General features: G+C 46.1%; 1 long non-coding RNA gene across 2 annotated transcripts; it reads left to right on the top strand.

Moving 5' to 3' along the window:
- Positions 1-7,107: 7,107 nt before the first annotated feature.
- Positions 7,108-11,478, top strand: LOC118163569. Of its 2 annotated transcripts, XR_004749112.1 has the most exons (3): positions 7,108-8,136; positions 8,447-8,563; positions 11,059-11,478. It is a non-coding gene; the product is annotated as an uncharacterized LOC118163569 (long non-coding RNA). The 2 variants fall into 2 exon arrangements; XR_004749113.1 differs by lacking the exon at positions 11,059-11,478 and having other exon boundaries at positions 8,447-9,170.
- The last annotated feature ends 3,991 nt before the right edge of the window (positions 11,479-15,469 follow it).

The raw sequence follows: 15,469 nt of genomic DNA on the forward strand, positions 1-15,469 counted from the left end.
AGAAGGCTGAAAATTGCCTTTTCATATTTCTAGATTGCACATTGGTGAGAAACCATGGCTCGGTTCCTTTGCTTTTATTTATAGTCAGTGACCACAAAATGTATCTCTAAGAATAACATGGGATTTTAATAGGCAATATTAATTGTTCTTACCATAACTTTTGATCTTAAATGTTTAAAACAAAAGCCCGCTGCCTGTTTATACACTGGCTGTTTTATGAAGAATATCTTTTGAAATTATGCAAAACATGAAGCTTTGTCATCTGCGTTGACATGGTACAGAAATGTCACTTTAATCCAGTGAGATTTTTTTTTGACGTTTTTCTTAACATTGCTCTGCCTTATTTAGAGCAGCAGCAGCGCTCTGCGCAGTTTCCTTTGACACTGATGGGTATTTCAAAACGTTGCGTGGAGGGGACGTAGAGAGAAAAAAGAATTTGCTGCCAGTCACTTCAGCAATGCAGCTACACGAGCCATTGCCATTTGCTAAAAGTTTACATTTCAAATGAGCTTTGAATGTACAGATGCATTATCGTGACACTGGCTCCGTGTTTAGAAACGAAGGGGGGAAACAGAGGGAGGATGATTATCGTCGTGTGCGAAAGCGTGCCCGCGCGTTCGTAACATGGCCATTTAAAACCTATTTTGGTTTTTGGTGAAACTAGGAGCAGGAGACGCATCGCCGTCCCTCGGAGGCTTAATTTAGGCTTTATAGGAGAAACATCAAATGGGAGCTTCCAGCAATGCCCCGAAATGTATTGCGTGTCTTAAATATCTTCATTTTGAAACGTTCGTTATTTTTTTCCCCTCCCAGCATCGCTAGCGTGTCTCTCCCCAGACAAAGCAAGGACAAGCCGCATTCTTAAAAATTATCTGCCTTACAGATCGCGTTCCCAGGCATGTTCCCTGCGTTTTATTGCCGTGGATAACCCCTTAATGGTATCACAATTTTAGACTTGTTAAGTGGACATCTTCCGTGTATTTAACTGCAAACAAAGTGACTTCATTTAGGGGTGGGAGGAACGAGAAAATGCTTTGGGATGATTAGAAACATAAGTTTCTATCTTCTGTCACACGATCCTATCAATTATTCAAAACCTACTAAATTTAGATGTCTGTTCCTAAAACATTGTTTGCGCTCGTTCCCTGGAAAGATGGAGGCGGCTGATAATTCGGCTAAATTATGCGCTTGAGCCGAATGGTTACGAATGAAACACTTTCCGCACCGGTGCAGAGTTGAAGTCGGGGGGATCAGTTCACCCCCGCCAAAATTTCCCAGCCCCTCATGGGCGCGAGCACCACCGGGGGCCAGCACGTGGCTGGGGCGCTGCCGACGTCGGCATGGGCCAGGCCGCGGCCTGGCTGCTGGTGAAGCCCTGTCATGGCGCTGCATGGGGAGGTTCGGCCCGTCGGATGGTGGCTAAAGGCAGCAAAGGGCCTAAAGCAGCCCCCGAGGCACCTTGTGCCCCAGGTAGCTGTTACCTGAGAGTAAAGAAGTGATTGCTGCTGCCACAGGATGAGCTGTGGGAGGTGCGGGGTGGGTGCCATGGGTTGGGTAGGCGGCCCAGCTCTGTGACAAGGAACGTCACCTCGTTACCGGCGGGGAGCCCTCCGCTCGCTTCGTTAGTGGTGGGACCTGGGCGAAGGCAGGAGGGCTGACAGTAGTGATGCTGCTGCCCAGTATGGAAGAGAAAGCAAGCCAAAAAAATAATAATATATATACATATAAAAAACAAAAACAAAACAAAAAAAAACACTCAGCAGAAACACCACCCAAGCTTTTCTCTTGCAATGACACTTGGTAATTCCTGAAACATGGGCAGCCTTAGGGGGAGGGAAAAATATAATACATTTATATTTGGGAACCCACACAGAAAGCAAATGGCAGGAGCCCCCTGCCCCTCTGAAGTCACACGGGTGTGACGGGTGTGCCCCTCTTTGCAACCCCGGCATGAAGGCAGGCCAGAGGGGAAGGAGGGGGGAAAAATCACACAACACAAAAAAAAAGAAAAAAGAAAAAAAAAGAAAAAAAAAGAAAAAAAAAAGAGAAACAACAACAACAACAACAAAGGATGTGTAAGCGCTTTCATTTATTTTGATAATCCTCCTCCCTGCTCCAGAGCGTTTTGCTGTCTTTGTCAAAGTGAATGACAACAATTTGGCCAACTCTCTCTGAGCCGCGCTCGGCAGTGACAGGCAAATTATCAGAGGCCCTGCACTCCTTATTATCGGAGGAGAAGTCATCAGGAGGACGTGCGGAGGATCCCTCTCCCCTGTCACTATTTGTCAGTGGGACAAGGGCCACTGCTATGGGTAGCTGACAGGTAATTTCAACAATAACAATTACTCCTATTACTGGTGTCATAAACAATTCGCCCAAGGCATGACAATAGCAAAGCTTTATAATTCAATGCCATATAAATAAATGCCAGCAGGTAACAAGTAATTTAGCTCCAATCAGGCCTCGGCCCCGGCATTAATATTGTTATTGCAAGAAGATGGAAAATTGAAAAAATTCAATATGTTAATGAATTAAGAGAGGGTCAAAGGCTAAGGGAGGGGAGGAGTGAGCGGGGAGGGAAAAAAAACAAAAGCAAAAGAGCCGAAAAGCCCGCGTTGAGGCCCAGCCCCACACGTGGACTCCTGCAGCGCAGTGGCTGGGTGCAAAGCGCCCTCCTGGATGATCCTCGGCTCTACATGACCCTGGCTGTGCCGTGCTATAGTCAGCATCCAACCCCCCGGCCCAAATGTTACGCACGGTGCGGGTTTAACAGAGGGGAGAGGTTTGTTTGAAACTCCGTCGCTTTACCGTCTCGCTTTGTGTTTTCCTTTTTTTTTTTTTTTTTTTTTTTTTAAGCAAGCTCTGTTAAACCACAGCTCCTTATTTATCAGGAAGAAGGATTTTATTGTCCGCGCCCTCTCCCCCAGTGCCCTTCGTAGGCCCTCCCATGAAAACAAGGATCAGCGGCGAGCGAGCCGCAGAGCGATCACCCAGCGCCTGACTTCTCGATCAGCCCAATTTGCAATTTTGCTAGTTGTCCAGCAAAGACAATGCGGCATCAGCCTGACAGCAGTAAAAGAATTTGAAAAATCTCTAATTAGGGGAGCTGCGGAGCAATTAACGCATGTCAAATTTCACTTCATCAAGTGCCACTCTAATTTTCCCACTAAAAATTAATGGACTTTTTGTGTGTGTGTGTGTGTGTGTGCGTGTGTGTCCCCTCAAGGCAATGTTGATTCAAATCTGCTCAAGATGCAGCGTTGCACAGCTAAGCATCTTCTTGATTACAACCCGCCACACTTCTAACTGCTTTCATTCTCACTGCCACAGATACTTTGTCAACAGTCAAATTACGCCATGCTGATAACAATGCATAATGGTCTTCCTCAAAGGAGGCTCCTGTCATGGAGCAGCCTTTCATAAAAATGTACCATTTTCTTCCCCAGGAAATATATCTGTCTGAAAATGAAGTTTTTTGTGGTTTTGGCATTGGCTGTGATGTAATCCTTTATTCTCCCCTCTCCTCTCTGTCCCCCCAACCCCTCCCCTCATAATTTATTTATTTTTGAGCCCATCTGAAATTACAGCGGGGCACTGTTTGAACAGCTATACAGAACAAAAATATTTATAGTCACTGTTTGCATGGCCTTTGCTTAACCACTTTGCTACGAGACGTTTTCAAGAGCAATATGCTCCTTCTAATACTGGTGATTTCTTTTTCTGTCTCTTTTTTTGCCGCGGGGGGGGGGGGGGGGGGGGGGGGGGGGGGGGGCCGGTCTATGCTTTAGGAAGGTGCAGGGCAGGCTCCTGCGCTCCCTGCTCCAGCAAAAGCCCTGCTGACGTCAATGGGAGTTGTGCCGGCACGAGGACTTGGCCCGCTGCTATAAACACGTTGGGACTTTCTCTTTTAATGGATGGCGTTTGGATTCTGCGCAAGCTGTGCTGAAGGGGCGCGGGTGCCAGCGTCCCCCAGCATCCCGGGGCACACGAGACAAATTGCCTTTTTGTCAGAGTGGTGCGGAGGGCAGGAGCAGGCACTGCACTGGAGCTGGGCTAGTTTTGACTTTGAGCTCCCTGATCACCCCTTTTGCAGGAAGATCAATAACAGCAAAAGCATCACAGGGAGCCGGCGGAATTTCCAGAGAGTGGAAGGGGAATTAATCAGATTAGCATACTTTAAAGATTTTTTTTTTCCCTTGAAGTTTCACAGTATACTTAAATATACTTGTCTGTTCACAAACCTGGAGAGCAAATACAGCCCTTTTTGTCATGGCATTTATTGCTACTAACAGAGAAAAAGCACCCCAATGGTATGGGTATGGCACATATGCCTTAGTGTGTGTGTACCTCTATGTGTTATAAACAAAACCAAAAAAATACAACACAAAATACACATTTCCTTTTAACTGAACCACCTTCCCATCAATAACTTCTCTCCTGCTGCAGATAAATGATGCGACAGCAGCAGGTAGCGTGGGCCCCGCTCCACCCCATGCTCCTGTACACCAGCCCCTCTGCTATCCACCCCTTCCTCTTCGGCCAGCACCAGTCTGCAACCACATCTCCCCGGAACATTTAGCAATAGGGAATCTGGGGGATTTGCTTGGTGAAGCCCCGATGCTCCCCTCTTTGTGTCTTGCAGCCAACAGGGAGGAACAGCAACAGGGCTGCTGCTAACAAAGCATCCCCAGAGCCGACCCACAGGCTAACGCATGTGGGCACGCACTTTGGTCCCTAAGCCTTAAAAATTGTAATGCTGCTTTTAAACAAAGCAGAGATTCTGTGCTCTACCTAACATTCCCCCCCCCCCCTTTTTTTTTTTTTTTTTTTTTTTTTTTTTTTTTTCTCTCTTTTTTTTTTTTTTTTTTGGGGGGGGGGAGAGAATAGAAAAAGGCTCTCATAAAAATAATAGACAGGGCTGTAAATTAAAGAAAGAGAGAAAGAAAAATGTGATTATATAACGCATCCTGCGGTAATCAATTTTACCTCCAATATCTGCTTTTGTTTTCAAAATGCTAAATAAACAATACATAATGCATCCCTCATCAGCCAAAACCATGAGGGCTCTGTGCTCAAATAACAGGAAACATATTCAATTTTCCTAACAGAAGACAGTTCATTAAGCTGTGCCACATCAAATAAAACTTTAATTTCTCCAGCATCAGAGTCGCAATGAAAGCAATTGAGGAAGATGAGCCATATGGTACTTCTATCAGCAAACACATATTGCTCATTCCCCCAAAGTTTTCTAATTCTGCTCCCCAGACCTGTGTAATATAGATAATGTGCTCTGAGCGCAGCAACCATGAGCTATCTGGTGTACACTTCTAATACTGTATTTAATGGGAAATAATGAATCATAAAAGCCTGCAGAAGACGGCTTTTGCTAACCTAAATCTCAGCTGTAATTTCATTGTTCTGTGCCTAAGATGCTGTTTGCCCTTTTCAAACAACAGCAGTTGAACATAATTATGCTGCTGCAAACCTGGGCTGCAAAAAGAAAGGCTCCCTGCCCTCACCAAGTTTCCATTAACTCTTGAAACCCTGTGCCTGGGGCACCCCGGGCTCCCAGCGGAGAGCTGCCCGTCGGCTTCCAGGGGTCACGAGAGCCTACGTGTGCGCGTAGCCCCATCACCAGCGCACAGCCACGCAAATTAAATTGATTACTCTTGAATCTGGCCCCAAAAATGCAACAGGAGAAGCCTATGAAAAATTAGGAAATCTGCTTGACATCGGGAAATCCGACACTTGTCTACCCTAACATCTGTAAGTGCCAAAGCCGTATAACGTAGTAAGAGGTGGATTTTTTTTTTCCTAAAAGGTAAGTCTATTTTCCTTCTTGCCAGATCTAAAAATTGCGGTTGGTGCCTCGAGGAAAGGGCCGCCTAAACTTTATGGTGTTTATGCTGCTTTTATAAATTCATAAAGATTTATTTAATGATATTGTAAGGTTAGAAGTTAAATGGTATTGCTGTCTTTGCTGTGCCTTTCTCGCCTTTTAGCAAGTGAACTGCATATGGTATAGGATTGGGCTTATTTTCTAAAGAAACCTATAGGTAAACAGGCATCCTTATGGATACTTTGGGGGATTCATAAAGACAGAGGTGAGAATATCAAGGTATTATTTTGATGTGACCAGCACTGCTCGGAAAATGTCTTAAAGTCATCTGAAGTCAGCCTCTCGCTCTCCTTCCCGCCTCCAGCCCCCAAAATACAAGGCTAATTTAAAACATTGTCTAGATATGCTACTTCTGCATATTGAAAACATATTTTAGTGGCTGTGTTTGTTTTGGCAACGTACAAACCCTAAACAATTAAATTAAAAAGAGAGACTTTTAAAAGTTAGCGATTGCCTTTTTAAAAGCTTATTAAAATCAGCGTGTTAGATGGCTGTCTCCGAATTAGCTCGGAGGCTTGATTGCTCTCATTAAAGCTGCCTGTTTGGGTGCCGCTTCGGGAATGCTCACGCCTGGATTTTTTTCAGCCTGCCCCCCCGCCCCCCCCCCCCCCCCACCCCATCTCCGCGCTGCCTCTCGCTGCTCGCGGCTTCCCTGCGCGGTGCCGGACGCAAACTCCAAATTTTTGGCGATGCACCTCGATGCGAGCCGGTGCGACCGAAGCTGCCTGCGGAGAGCCCAACAGGTAACGGGATAACGGCGGGAGCAGCGGCGGGGAACGGCCCCGACACCCCCAGAACACCCGCCCCAGCAAAAAGCGAGCCGAGAAAAAATACCCCCAGCCGGCAAAAAAACAAAACAGCGCATTGATCATCGCCCCTGAATGCCTTAAAAACAAATGTTTAAACAGGTTTTTTTGAACCGGCGCAGAAAAGCCTCTGCATGCTCCGCTGGGTTACAATAACAATGGTCTATTGCAATGTAAAACAAGCTGGAGGATAAAAAGGTGCTTTTTGTTACCATTTTATCAAAGCTGTTCATCTTCTAGCTGCAGGCAGCATTTTGCTGGAATTGCAGATATTTCTCTGTCCAGGCTCCTTTGTTTGTGCATCTCATTTGCATATATTTATCTCCAGCTGAGGGTGCTTTCAGCTCATTACGGCCTCCCCTCGCATTATTTCATAAGCCAGCTGCTGGGAGGGATTTCACCTGTGGTGACTGAGAAAAGAGGGGTGAAAAACCAAATTCTTCATAAAAAGGAAATCTTCTGACTCTCTTCCCCTATAAATGGGCACCATTTGTGTTAAACAGCCTCTTGTCATGATAGATGCCTCCTGGGGTCAGGGGGGAAAGTTGAGCTGAAGGTCAGCAGTAAAACAACAGACAAACCAGACGCCAAACTGGTTCCTGAGCTGTCGGTGGGAGCAGCGGTACAACCAGGTCCTGAACCTTTTTCAACCTCTAATAAAACAGGGGAAGAATCTGAAGTGGATCAACCAGGCCCCAGAGGAAGCCGCACGGAAAAACACAAATAATATCAATATCGCGCAGCCATGGGAAACAATGGGGCAGCTCTCGGCGTGACATGCACGCCGCTATTGTTTCAAGAGCCGGGGAATTAATTCCACTTATTTATTTAAGGCGTGTCAGCTCGCTGCCTAAACCTGTTTCGGTGTCAAGATGAATAAAACTTTTATGGCTCATAAAATAGAGCCATTCATCTCAATGTTCTTTGTGGTGCCTGGGGTTTTTTTCCCCTCTCCTCCTGGCAGGCTGTGCCCAGCGGCCTGGCGCTACCAGCTCGCTCGTACGAGCGAAGCGCTGGGCTGGCACCTGGAGCTGGGCAGGGACCACAGAGATGATGACAGCACCCCCCCCTTTTTCCGGGGGTTCTTCCTCTGTAAGAGCAAGGATGCCAGTGCGTGATGCCCATGGTCTAAGCTCAGGCACGTGGTATAGCTAAAAGGAATGGTAATAGAAGTGTCCTACCAGACAATAGCAACAGCATCGGGGTTAAATTCCTCTCACATCTTCTGTTTTCCAACGGGCTTCGGAATGAGCAGCAATATGTGTACGTTGGATGGGGCATCACAGGCAGTGAAGCCCAGGCAAAACTTCTGTGTTTGATCGCAGATGGTGAATGTGGATTCATCATCACCCTGTGCAGGAGCCCCCTACTCTATCCCCGTTCTAAAACCCACAATGAATTTATGTCACCTATGGAGCTCTGGACCAACAGGTAATAAACTACAATAAAGTGCGCTTTTTATCAGGGAAAAAAAAAACATACACACACAAAAAAAACCCACATTAATTATAGTTCATGACTACTCTAAACCAAATGTTCAAATAGTAGTTGGAAATGATGCATAAAATCTCAGCATGTTCTGATAGGTTATAGAGTCAGTGGTTTATTGCAATGTAAAACAAGCCACAGGAAGAGAGGGTGGTTTTGTTTACCATTTTCATCAAAGCTGTTCATCATGTTGATATACTTATGCTATATTGTGACCCCTACGTATGTTGCGTTTCATTTACTTATTTTCCAGGTTGTTGCCACTTTTGCTGCTTTTCACATCAGAGAAGTCAAGTAATTCTCAGGGCCCGTTGAAATATGTCTCATCTGAACCGAATTTCTGCTTGCAAACCACCCGATAGACACGGACGTAAGAAATATTTATTACCGTCAAGCAAGGCTTTCAAACTTTTACTTAATCTGAGGCAATTAGTACCTGAATAAACACGGACTAAGTAATCTACCTTCTCGCAACCTAATTGCACTTTAAAAGAGTTATTCGGCTCTGCCCAAGGAAAGCACAGCTCTGATTAAGATGCTTTGGAGATTCGCTTTCATCCCTATGCCGTTTGGCCCCAGAAAGCCTTCTATTAAACCCCTCTAACTTCTAATGGAAAACCTTTTGCAAAACCCCTCCAACTTTGCATTTCTCCCGTGCCAGACCCCGGCCGGACCCGGCCCTCTCCCCGCCAAATCTTTAACCCCGCTTCTCATTTTTCTTGGGCTCTAATCTAATCACTAATTCCTTCGCTTGGCCAAATAGTTAAAAATGTTAAGTGCTGGCAGTTCCTCCTGCCTCCCCCCCGTATCTGTCTCTGTTTATGGAACGGGCCCTGGTTTCCTCCTTCTCTTGTTCAGCTGTAGGTCTTCAGGTCAGGAGACTGTAAATACACACAGCGCTGCCCCAACCCATAAATCTGAGCAAAGGGCAGCCCTATATATTCAGATAAGCAATGCAGAGAGGGGGAGAGAAACAAGAAAAAAAACGTGCGGGCGGCGGGCCCCCCCCCAGAAGGAGAAAAAAAGTGAGGAGAGGCGAGGGCGAGGTGGCCGCCCCATGGTGCAGGAGGCATGTCCATCAGGACACTCAAAATGCCAGCCACCATGTCCCCCTCCTTGTTTGTGTATAAATCATTACAAAATGCATTTTATTACCTTTGGGGCAACAAAATTAAACCCAAGATTTCTATGGCTTTATAATGTGCCTTTCTATCCCCTAGCCTTTTGTTGGTCTATCTCCCCCTCCCCCCCCCCCCGCCCCATTTTATTTCCAGCACCTCAGAAGCTTTCAAGGGAACAGTCCCCCTGTTATTGCTTCTCAGCTCCAAGGTCTTAGAATAAATAACATTGTTATTACTCACTTCACCAATTTCCAAGAAGAAATATTGCTGCAGCAAATGCGAGCAGCACTAATATTTGCAAAGTGATAAATGGATTGCTACATACCTTCCCATCTGTGTGGCCTCCAGCCATCCCCGGGCCAGCTTCATCTCTCCTTGGGGTGGGCGGGAGGGTGCCTTTGAACTTAGCGGGTTCCAGGCACTCAGTGCCTTGCACGGGAGCCCCCTCCCTTGCCCTTGGATGGTGAGAGGATTTCAAACGTCGATACCGAGCCAGAGGACGCGATCGCACCAGGAGCGGGCAGTGGGAGACATGGTAGAAGCACAAAGCAGCCGAGGAGAGATGCTGGTGGCTGCACCACCCATTTGGAGGCCTTAGGTGGCTGAGGGTTCAGTGGTGTGGAAACCAGAACACATATTCCCAACCGTCGCCACCCTCCTGGTTTGATAAATCTTGTTAATTTGCATTAAACTCGCAGGGAACTTCCATGACCAAAGCTGAGGCTGGAACATCCCGATGTGGTAAGCAGTCTGCTGGCTCCTCACCCTGAGCCTGGGGCTCGCCACAGCCTTCCTGGGCTCCAAAAGGTGGCAAATGGGGAATCCACACTGAATAACAGTAATTTTAAAAGAAGTGTGTATGTGTATAGTTTTTTAAACAAGCCTTTTATCCAGTTCTCTGATGAGATGCGGATTCCTCTATTTCATTGAAAACAAAATCTCCAAATCAAATTATTCCTGGGATGTAAGCCATGCTGAAAAAGTACTCTGAATATGTGGTAATTAAAGACAAAGCACAACCTTTTGCTTCAGACCCACAAAGTCTATTCCAGCAAAGCAAGCCAAATCACCACCAACACTGGGCCAGTAAGAAAACCCTTTTTTTGCTCTCCCCCAAAGAGCCTGGTTCAGCCACTAAGCCCTTACTGGCTCCTTGCAACCTGCTGACATTTTCTTGACCGAGTCTGTTGCATTTCCAGGCTGCGGTCCATGGGTTTGGGGCCGGGAGGTTGCCGCCAGCTATTGTTTGGTTGTTTGGCTTGAGCTCCTTGGCCAGGGCAAGTGCCTCCACTTGAGCTTATCCAGGCACCAGAAGTGATGAAGAAGCTTGGTCTTGTGCAGACCAAATTCAGCTGCTCTGGAGCATCATCTCCATTCCCTAGTGCTTGTGTTGCACCCTCTGTGCAGGTGAGACACCACCAGGAGAAGGGCCCAGAGCATCCTCCTTCACACCACCCTCTCTGGGCTTGTCTCCCCGTTAGCCCAGGGAATTAGCTAAGCCCATGTTTTCCTTCCTAGGATGCTGGCAGAAGCCTTGGGAAACAGTCATCAGCATGAGGAGGTTTCATGCGGAGGTCAAACAGCATCCTTGGCATTGGCCATATGTGTATATGTAGGTATGCATGTAGGTATATATGTGTGTATATAGGTATGTAGACAATATATATGTATCTACATATGTCTATGTTTATATATGGTTTATATGTTACATATGTTATGTTTATATATGTCTTCTTTTCCTAAGAGGTACATTTATCCATAAAATAAAGAGCTAACTCAAGGATCATGGCAAGAAAACCACCTAGAAAATGTGGGCAGAGGTACAAAAGGATCAACCAGAAGAGATGCCAAAAATGTATCTGGCAGTTTTCCTCTTGACCAAGGTAAATGCTGTCTTTTCTTTTTCACTGTGATTTTTAAGATAAGACAAATTGAAACCAAAGTCATGAGATACAGATAAAGATAGAAAGTCCTTTGGGATGAGCCTGTAAGGTTCATGTAAAGTACATGTGGTTCAATAGTATTAATAAAAAGTAATAGTTTGTATTGGTTTCTAATCAAAGAGTTAATACACAAACCATCCATAATACTTGCTCATAAATGAGTATGCCTGTGTGCAACGTTATAGAGGAGTAAACAAGCATGCAACTACATATATACATGTGTACGTGTACTTGTGCACATACACGTGCTTATGTACATACACGCACAGGTGTACATGCACTTGTGTATGTGTGTATCTGTATATATACTGATATATGCTGTACTGTATACTGATATATGCTATACTGTATATATGCTGATTCATAGGTGTACGAGTGCACACGTGCACTGATATATATATGCAAGTGCACATATGCGCACATATGTACACACATTATATACACATGCACACCTAAAAACACAGCTTGCCACAAATATAAAACAACAAAACCCAACAACCAAAGGCTGCAAAAATCCTAAGGAAAAAAATGATGAAAGAAAGTGGCACGGTGAGAGCTGCAACAGTGTCATTTTGGGGAGCTGTCCTACTATTTGCAGACATTCAGAAATCCCACAGAGCCCTTATGGCACCTTTCCCAGCCCAGAAACTGGCTGGGAATGGCTCAAGATGATGTTTTTTTGGGAGATGTGTGCCACTTCCTCCTCTCCATGCCAGGCAGGAAGCCCTGCAAGATCAGCCCCAGCCGGACCAAGAAGCACACAGGTAGAAAGAGAAATCAAAATAATTGAATATATACATCTACAAGCATACATTTCTATAAACATGCTTTGAAAAGAGGGGGGTGGAAATCAGGTCTTTGGTTTTTATTGTTTCTTTTCCTCAAACCTCAAAAAAAATGTCAAGGCAGTTCTTATTTTATCCAGACCAGTTCATAAATCCCAGCTCATAAATCCACATGATATCCTGGGCTGCTGGATTTTGCATTTGGAGCTCGGAAAGACTGATAGCTGAAAGATTTATAAAATCCCAGGTAGCCGGCGTGCTCCCTGTTGGCTCCACTTCTGAGGGTCTGCGTGCCCCGTTCAGCCCAGCCGCCCACATGTATGGGGGACTTTGTGCTCAAGCAGCAGCTCCCTGGTCTCCTGGTTTTGGTCATGATGAATGTGTGCAGAAGGCTAAAACCTGGTCCTCCGGGATGGCCAGGACCCCTTTAGGGACTTTTCCGTGCAGTCACGGGGACGTCCCATGAGAGGGGGATCAGCACTGGGAGTTCTGAGCTTGCTGCCAGATCCTGCAGCATGCAGCACTTTTTGCGTACCCTACACATACAATTTAGCTTGCAAGGGAGATCAACCATAAATAGCGTCATTGTTTCTGCTGTATTGAAATTTTGTTCCTTTCAGTGTCATTTAATAAGAATGTTCAGTAAGACCTGAGCATCACTGCTGGCATTTCTGTGGGGCTGGAGGATGCTTTAACTTTTTAAAGTTAGACACTTTAACCTTTGTCCACATCCATAGGATGCTGGAAACACCTCCACAGCCTTATCTCTATTATTTTCCTCTGTTTTTCCTCTATGACCTTACCCAAGCCTAGTATTTTTCTCCAGACTTGCAATGACAGGCATTCTTAATACATTTCTGTTGCATTAATAGTAATACATACAATAAAACCTCTTCTGCAGTTGCAATAGTTCCTTTATAGCTGTAAGGCTATTAACTAACATCTTTGTTACTGAGATAGTGAATTATTTGCTTTCTTTCAGATATTTATGTTCCTGGGTTTGAAGTCCCATTGGGAAATCCTCCTTCACCCTCCCAGGGAAAAGCAGAGGGCTCAAATTCCGGTCGGTTCTGCCTGCTTGGTGTTTTAATAGAAGCACAAGGCCCAGCCAGATTTAGATTTGTTTGTCTGTTTGTTTGTCTGTTTGCATTAGTGGCAATTAAGTCATTGCCATGGTTTATGCTGCATGCATACAAGTGAGTGTCTCTCCCCTGGAGCAGCCACGTTCCCCAGGCAGGGTGAGCGGCTGCCCCCCATATGCCTCTTCCCCATAGAGGCCTGGGAAGAGCACATTCACTGGAAGCAGTCAGTCATTGAAGAGGTTACACTAAACCAGCTGCAAACAGACTGTGGCCTTTACACGAGCACTGCATCGGACTCACAGAAGGATAGATTTTCCTGTTTATTCTCAAAATCCCAAGTTTTTCCAAGCCTGTGATTGGCTCTCACGAGAGAGCATCTTGGATGGCAGCACCCATTGCTCCATATACACTGGTTTGAGGACCTTTTTTTTCCGTGCATGCCCGAGTCCCCCACCTTTACTGGTGCTGGTTATCCTGAAACATGAACGTGGGTTTTGTCTGTTCGTCCCCAGGGTGGCTGGGCTGCCCCGAGTCCTGCGGCGCAGAAGGGCTGCAGGATGGGGTGAAGGGCAGGCACACACTTGTGCCTATCGATCAGCCCGTCCCCTGCGATTCCCCTTGGGAGCAGATGGATATTCTTTTTCCTTCCCAAACAGAGATTTGGGACCTAGAAGCTGGCCATACATGAAGTTTTGCAGTTTTAAACATGTAACTCATCTTATAGTTTCTTCTCATTAACAACATCCACATAAGCTCCTTCCCCCCACATCTTTCTTCCAGTTCTGTTACTATTTCACTAATTACAAGTGCTGTACAAGAACTAGTATTGAGCTATAGAAATGAAAGGTCAATACATGAACAACACTTCATTTGTAAATAATACGGCTCTGCAATCAATTATCTCATTTTCACAGAAGACATATTAATCTAAAAGCAAAGGATGGAGACATTTGGAGGATGTGCAGAGGGGATCTTTAAATGTTAAATGTTCCTTAGCATGCGCTAAATAAAGGCTTTGGCAGAGTGAAAATGCAGCAGATAGCACTGACACTCCAGGGAGATTCCTTAGGTCAAGTGATTTGTACCTTCAAACAGTTCTCCATTGCAGTGTAAAGCCTCTGCCGCTGGTAGTGGCACGATGGGCTGGTGTTATTTAGGATGATAGCTGTAGTAGGGAAAATACTGCAAAAAGACAAAAAAAAAAGGTCATCAGTGAAAAAAATGCATATTTTAATAGGTGAATCACAGCCCTCTTTGCACTGACTCTTGTTTGCCAGCATGGGAGGTGACTTTTCCCACCCTCCTTCTCAAGAAACCTTGCTTCTGGTCTGCACAGCGGAGATGAAACATCCTCATGGGAGCATGGGCAGCGAAACTGCAATGCTGATGCCCCCAGAGCCACGACAAAGCCCCCAAAACTGCTCACTGATGCTACCCCCAGTCCCACCAGAGCCCATGGGCTCTTCCATGGGTCACGGTGGGAATCCACAATGTGATTCAAAGGTGAATTTCCTGGGTGTTGTGTATCCTGTGCCTATAAACATCATTAGAGGAAATTATAAGAACATGCATTCCCTGACCTAAAACCAGCTCAGGTTTTCCTTGTACAAAGAAAGTCTCTTGTAGGCTTGTTCACTACACTTGACAGCACAGAGACTGTAGAAAGGGGGGGATGAGTGCAATGCCTACTCGTTTTTGCGTTTTCTCGTTGGATCTGCTGTATGTCTGCTTCGCGCTCTCCACACACTTTCAGCCTTAAAATTTCTATATCTGACATATGTTGGGGCTTAAGGGAAAAACAAAGATGTGAACCCATTGCAATGAACTCTCCCCACCCGTGATTGATCTCCTCCATCCCCTGCACTGCTGGCGGTGGGAGGAGTGGGGAGGGGGCCGGTGGGGAGAAGCCGCACCAATGCGAGCCCTGGCCAGAGGGGAGGGAGGATCTGCCTCTCACTGCCCTCTGACACCGTCCCCTCTCCCCTGCTTGCTCCTGGACCTCCTGCCAGCCAAGCCCATTGCCTTTCCCAGGGGAAAAAAATATAGGAAAAAAATGATAATAATAATAAAAATGGGAATTTTCAGCAAGCTTTGCAAGGCAACCTGGTTCCTAAGGGCTCAGTGAGCTCCTCCACCCCACTGTGGAATCACAGAGAGGAGATGCCCCTCTTGGCAGCAGTGGGACCTCCAGCTGGTTTGAACATCTTGCCTCACTCCCCTCCACAGCAGCCCTCTCGGTGGGCTCGGTTGCCCTCTCCCCGCTGGTGACACCGAGGGTGACTTGACTGCACCAGCAAAATCCTTGCTGAAATGCCAGGACGGATTTTGGCCGGTGCGGCAGAGAG

The sequence above is a fragment of the Oxyura jamaicensis genome, chromosome 3 (assembly GCF_011077185.1).
Source record: "Oxyura jamaicensis isolate SHBP4307 breed ruddy duck chromosome 3, BPBGC_Ojam_1.0, whole genome shotgun sequence".
Lineage (NCBI taxonomy): Eukaryota > Metazoa > Chordata > Aves > Anseriformes > Anatidae > Oxyura > Oxyura jamaicensis.